We start from the raw sequence: 7759 nt of genomic DNA, 5'->3' as shown, positions 1-7759 counted from the left end.
CCACCAGTAGGAGACGTATGATAGATGATTGTCTCTGTGATATCATCTAGGTTTGCTACTACATGATATGTTATATGCTAGCATGATATGTTATATGTGATCGTAGTAGAGTTCGGTTGTTAGGACCGAAGGGTAGTCAGACACCCCAGATACGTCTGACAGTATGTGATGTTATGTTTATATGCTAGCATGATCTGTTATATGAGTTAGAGGTGGTAGGAGGGAAGCAGTCCCCGAGTTCGTTTGTTAGGGCCGAAGGGTAGTTCAGATACCCCAGATATGTCTGATAATATGTTACGTTATGATATATGTGATATTAGCAGTAGGGGTGAAATAGTCCCCAAGGATCGGTTGTTAAGACCGATGGGTAGTCAGCACCCCAGAAGGGCTCGACATGGGTAGTCAGCACCCCAGAAGGGCTCGACATGGGAAGTCAGCACCCCATAACGGCTTGACACGGGTAGGTCGGCACCCCAGAATGGTCGTACCGGGCAAGTCGGGCACCCCAGAATTGCCCGACAGTATGTATGATATGTGATTGTATGGTATGTGGTATGATGGGGGAACTCACTAAGCTTCATGCTTACAGTTTCAGTTTTGGTTTCAGGTACCTCTTCTTCGAAGGGGAAGGAGCTGGCGCGGTAGCGGCACCTCATACACACGCTTTGTATTCCACACTATGAGATCTTCCTGTGGATTTGTACTCTGACGTCGTTATGTTTTTATAAACTGGTTTCCAGACACGCACATCTTTTATGAAATGATATGATCGGTGAATGTTTTATTTCTAATGTTTTGCTAATTATGTGTTTTAAAAATGAAATTTTTGGCTCGCATTTTTGGGACGTTACAGTATAATAAGTTCATAAGAGAGTATTATATGATGGATCTTGACGCAAGCCTCATTGACCTAACCTACATGCTTATTAATGCTGACTCAGAAATGATTTAGCAAAGTAATGGAGCATATTTTTCTGGTAATTCAACCAACAATGCTTCCATGGTCGCTCCAGAAGAAGCCACCTGTTTCTGCTGCCAAAAGAAGGGGCGTTGGATACGAACCTGCCCCGATCACTTGAGGAATCTAAGAGATGTGAGAGTCAAGGAGTATGGCTCTACTTCAGGTAAAATCCACTATCTAACTCCATCAAGTTCCTATTCATTGATTCTTAATATATGATGTGATAAGATTACATTTGGATGTTTTGCAGGATCAGAGAGAAGAGAGGAAGCTTGATGAAAGAGCGAGATGAGTCTGATCACGAAGAAATGGATTACGATCACATGGATTCGAAGATTAGATTTTGAGCTTAGGAAGTTATGATAGATTTGTTAGGAATATTTAATTACATAGTTTTTCAGTTATTTTGCATTGTAAGGACATGTTTTCTGCTGCTTTTATGAATAAATAATTTTTTTGGTTTGTCTTATTTATATATATATATATATATATATATATATATATATATATATATATATATATATATATATATCCTTGCAATGAAATCGTTATGAAAAATTGATGTTTGTGTATTTCTATAAATGGATGTGATTCTTAGTTATGTTATTTATGGAAGTGTCGAATTTCTCTAAGGAAGGAAAGATTCCCATCGTCCAAATTTCAATTAGACAGAAGCTTGGAATCATATGATTTAAGTCATGTGATGTATGGAAATCTTAGTACTTAGAAAATTTAAAACTAATTCCTTGACAAAGAGTCAAGTGAAGGACTAGGAGAATGAGTTCACAATGTTGTGCACCAGTTGAGTCTATCATAAGTATCAACAAGATTATTCATCATATTTATTAAAGGATTAGTGAATATTATCATGCTTATAGGATTAAACATGGTTCTAAATCATTGAAAAGTGTTAATGAATGACAGAACGAATAAGAAGAATCAATGAAAGGAGAAAGATAAAAGGTATCTCCAATCTAAGAATAAGGGAGAGTACTATTTTATCATGTTTATAATCGTCTTAATGATTAAGAACCATATCACAATTCATCCTCTAAGGACACCTTTGGAAGTCAATAAGTATTGTCTTCTAGAAGTCCAACTGTTTTCTGAATATGTGTCAAAGCTAGTGGGAGTATAAATGTTATGTTGGAATGGATATAATCATCATGTTAGTGGGAGCATGATTATTATTATTTTAAGTATTGCAAGTTGGCAATATTAATTATAGGAAAACAAAAGTTTCACTTTGCAAAGTTGCAGGGGTTGAAAAGTTGTTTTTGCTATAATTAAGGGAGAGAATGTTGTACTTCGTTTCCAATCTAAAAGCTTAGATCAAGAAATTTTAATTGAATTTAGTCAAGGATATATTTATTATTTGCATTCTCAAAGTTCGATTATGATTACGACATCCCTTTGTTTGAATTTTGAGAACACAACAAATAGGAACATTATGACAATATTATAGCAAGAAGCTGATAAAGTATCACGTTTTTCATTATGAATCGTATCCCATACGCTTTGGGTATATGATTGATTGCATATGTTGTAATATTCGACCGTTCTAAAATTTTCCAAATGCCTAGGGCATTAAGAGGGAAAGGGGACTAGAACCGGTTTGACTAAAATAATTAAACAACTGTCAAGGACAATCTTAGGTTCGCCAAGGATTGGTCGCTTGCGGACAATTGGAAGTATAGTCATGGATGGACCATATTGGCATTATTATGAATAGATAAGATTCTATATGGAATAACTTGTCGTATGACAAATATGGAAATGTTTCCTTATTGGGAGTTGGACGTTAAGAATCTATGTCTAGATTAGAAACTTCTATGCAAGAAGGATGTTTAAAGGAATGTACTTTGAATATAAGACTTCATGACTATGGAATTGTCTTATAACAGTCTCCAATAAAGCACTTTGTAATTTCATTGGCAAAGTCTTGGTGACTTTGGCGTTGTGATATTATGAAAGAACTGTTGCATAAAATGTTACAATCTAACATATTCTAGTAGTTGCGAGAATTTGTATTCTTACACTAACTAGATTATAACCTGTGTTAAACACGGGAAAACACTTGAAAAAACAAAAAAAAAGGGTCTATAGATTTTGCTTAATAATTAAAAAAGAAAATTTATGTGAAACAAATGAAAACAAACATAAACTTCAAAATCTAAAGCCTTTTTGCTATACAAAAAGGCTTAGCGACGCAGCTTGTTCGTCCGTTTGCCATCTCACTTGTTGTACGATGATAATTAAATTTATAAGGTCTTCAAATTAAAATGTCAAATAATTATGAATGGTTTAAACTTATTCCAACTTTTCAATTTTTGGGATCTTCAAGGAAGGAGCAGCAACATCATTCAAAGAAGACCATTCAAATGATTCGGTGGTGGTAACAATCTCAATAAGCTGCTTGACTAAAGTAGTTGTTGGCGGTAACAATCTCAAATGACTCGGTGGTGGTAAGCTAGTACATTTGATTTTATCCTCAATAATCATCTTAGAGTCCAATGATGAGAACTGTAAAACATAAAAGAGTAAATTACTGAAATCGTCCCTGTGGTTTGGTCAAAATTGCATGTTTGGTCCCTAACTTTTTTTTTGCACTCGGATCGTCCCTATGGTTTGATTTTGTTACGTTTTTCGTCCTTGTGGTTTGATTTTGTTGCATTTTTCGTCCCTTACATACATAAAGTTAGGGACCAAACATGCAATTTTTACCAAACCATAGGGACGAAAAACGCAACAAAATCAAACCACAGGGACGATTTCAGTAATTTACTCAACATAAAAACAATAAGCAAAAAGAGCATCATTAATGTAGAAATAAATTCATATGTTACCTGTTTGAGATAATTTTTTTTTTCAATTGATCAATGATTGTATTATCAGCATTGAACTTTGAGATTTTATAACCATCAACTTTGTTCTTCAAAATTTGAATTTTAAACGCCAAATTTTTATCCAAAAGTACATTCAAAACAGATGGATAAATCTCCATATTACCCTACTAAAAATGAAAAATAGATAGACAAAAAGTTAAAATTAATTTTATGTAAATGAAGTTAATATCGATAACCTCATTAAAATTTTGAAACAACTCTTACACAGTTTTTTCAAGAATTATCTTTGCGTCACTATCAAATAACGTAAGTAACACCAAACTGGTAAAGTCTTGTACTCTAGTGGTGATTTCGAAACTAAAACCATTGGTATAAACAAATTTAGTAATATAAAATTAGAAAGTTTAACCGAACATTATAATATATATATATATATATATATATATATATATATATATATATATATATATATATATATATATATATATAGAGAGAGAGAGAGAGGGGGGAGAGTTCAATTGAAAAAAAAGGTTGAGAATGGGGGAATCATTCTCAGCCAATCATTTATTTTTTGCCGCAAAAGACTCCAGCGTACCGGCGAAAATGGGAAAGGAATGCACATGTGTTTTCCAACAAAATATGTTTCCTTAAACTATGCTAAGCATCACTTTAATATATACAAAAACATAGTTTTTTTTGTTTTTTTATTTTTATTTTTAAGAAGTTATTTTTATCGAAAAATGATTTTAAATATACCAAAATCCATCATTTTTTATTCTCTACAAATAGACATCCATATTGATATAGCTTTAAGATAAAATAAAAAATTTATTTTTTTTATATTTTCAGCTATCGTTATTCATAAGTGAATAAAAGCGAATCCGGTTTTTACTATAGTACATTCGTTATTCACTTATGAATAAAAACTCTGATTAATTTTTTTTACAATTTAAGTATCATGCATATATGAATATAGCATATACTAAACATAGTATATTCATATTTAAATATTAGACGATGCATTCACTTGTGAATATTACATAATATATTCACTTGTGAATGTTAGATGGTATATTCACTTATGAATGTTAGATGGTATATTCACTTATGAATGTTAGATGATATTTTCATATGTGAATATTATATAGTATTACATGGTATATCACATAAGAATAGTACATAGTATATTCACTTGTGAATATTAGATCGTATATTCACTTATGAATAATAGTTGGTATATTCATATGTGAATATTGCACAGTATATTCATATATGAATATTACAATGTGTTTTCAGAAATATATATAATTTTTATATGTTATTCACATATGAATAACATACAAACCTGTATATTTGTTTTGTGTTTTAATAATCATATATTGATTCAGGTGAGAAAACATATTCATATGTGAATATAACGTGGTAATTTAGTTTATGCATTTCATCAAACAGTTGGAGTGCATACAAGTAATCTTTCTTAAAAATGCTAAAAACATGATACTTTGAATATTTAAAACTTACAAAATAGTAGATTGATAGAGAATTATATGAAATTTTTCAAAAAAAAACGATTTGATGTTTTTCAAACCTTAATTTCGAAGTTTTGTTTGATGATCGATGTTGAATGAATGATATGAAGTGAAACTGCTGTTGATTATCGATGATATTGATCTAATGACACTGGGAGTAAAAATAATCGTAGATGTTGAAGATATTCTCGTATTCAAACATAGTTGAAGGTTGGATTGAAAGAACCAAAAACGAATTATTTTGGTCTACTGTTGAATGACGTTGATGAACGTGTTTTTGACGAAGATTGATGATTGATTAACACTAGATGATGTTGATCGATGATTTAATTGAAGAAATCTGGATGATCATTGAACGTTGGAGAAGAAATTTGGATGTTGAACGATCAAGTAGTAATGAATTTGAATTGTTATCAAATTATCCACAGTTACGTATTTGTGATTGAAGGCTATTATATCATATTTACAAGTTTGTCACCGTGTCCTTTATGTTTAGAGGCTAATTAAATAAGTGGCTGAGAATGATTCCCCCATTCTCAACCTTTTTTATTTTCTCAATTGAACTCACCTCTCTCTCTCTCTCTCTCTCTCTCTCTATATATATATATATATATATATATATATATATATATATATATATATATATATATATATATATATATATAAGAACTATTGAAAACCTTGGAACAACAGATATCTCATTGTTAATGCAAGTTGAAGTGTAACAATAAAAAACTTCTTTATCTTGAAGTTGATCATCATGCATTAAAATGAGTTTTATAGCTTTCTGTTGACATTTAGTATAAGTCAAATAGTATCATTTTGCATCAGAACTCACATGCTTAATTGTACCGACAACAATCAATATTTTGTCCTAAAGTATATTAATGTAACTTTAAATTATATGATAAAAAAGTAAAATGAAAGATTAGGATAAAAATAATCCAAAAAATATTTCACATAATATATATTTTATAAATTAAAATTACGTATATAAACCTCATGTCCTTGTTGGAGATGAGCAATATTCTAGAAATCAAACTTATGAAAGAAACATAGATGATGGAGGACTAAAGGGTTGCTAGAATTAGCAATTATGCTTTGAGTCATATATTTGTTTGTGAAAAAAAATAATGATTGTTTCATGTATTTGTTTATGAAAAAAATAATGATTGTTAAACACGTGTGACTCAACAAAATTCTATTTGACTTTTTTTTTGTGTGTAAATACACATTTTCTTCATATTTACTATGAAACGCCTTGATGTAAAAATTGAATTAATATTATATTATTGGGTTCTATGCAAAAAAAATCTCATTATTTTGGAAATTTTTTTAATAAAGCACTAAAAGTTTTTTTGAACGATAAAGTCCTGATTATTTAACATTTTGTCCAAATTAAAGAAAAAAATCATTTTATATATATGATTTTCCTAAAATAACAAGACCTTTTGATTAAAAAAAACTTTTTAAGAATTTATCAAAAAAATCATAAAATAAAATAGTAGGACTTTTCCAATATAACCATGTATTATTCTTATTATAATCAAACACTTTTTGGTCTACGACGTGTTACTCCTTTCCTTTTTAGATTTCGTCCAATATAATTTTAGCCTGCCCTTCCTCGAATATTTCCCCTTCTGTTTTAAAGCCCTTTGTCCCGTCATTTCCCTTTGTGTGTAAATTACATTTACTGAGGCTTTGAGCCCTAAATCGTCAAATCGGTCTCCTGTTCCATCGAACGAAGAACACTATGCTGCTTTGGCGTCTCCTACACTATTGCGGCAGTGTTCTTCTCGAATGATGAACAAACCCTGCCGTCTTCATTCCCACCATTGCAGTCATGTGCTTCTCCATCGCAACACTCTTGCGGCTAGCGGTAAATATATCATTGATTGTGGTTGTTTTTTTGGTCGATTTTGATACTTCTTTTTAATTATAAGTTCACTTAATTTGGGCAAGTTATGGTAATGATGTACAATTCATCATTAACAGATGAAGTTGGATAAAGGAGGCAGGAGCATAACAAATGTAAGGGAATTCAATATCCAAACATATGTTATGTTATGATTTAATCATAATATTGATGATGTTAATACTTTGACTGTTCAGCGTGATCTTAATGACCTAGAACTAAACTTGGAGCCCTTTATGGTGGATGATGTGCATAAAGACGAAAACTTTCAGCACATTGATGATCAACATCAATCATCGAGTTCTGCAGATGTTCTATTGGACATGGATGCATCTCATCAGCCAGAACAGGTGGAAGATTTCCTCATCAAATTGTAATGGAAGATCCCATGAAAACACGCAACAGGAAGAAGTTATATCTCAACCAGAGGAGGATACTGAAGAACTGCAACTACAGATAAAAATATATAAGAATGTCCTTTTTGGTCCTTTTTTATCTATTCGTTTAT

Source organism: Lactuca sativa, chromosome 2, assembly GCF_002870075.4.
Source record: "Lactuca sativa cultivar Salinas chromosome 2, Lsat_Salinas_v11, whole genome shotgun sequence".
NCBI classification, from domain to species: domain Eukaryota; kingdom Viridiplantae; phylum Streptophyta; class Magnoliopsida; order Asterales; family Asteraceae; genus Lactuca; species Lactuca sativa.
Note: the sequence above shows the minus strand (reverse complement) of the source record.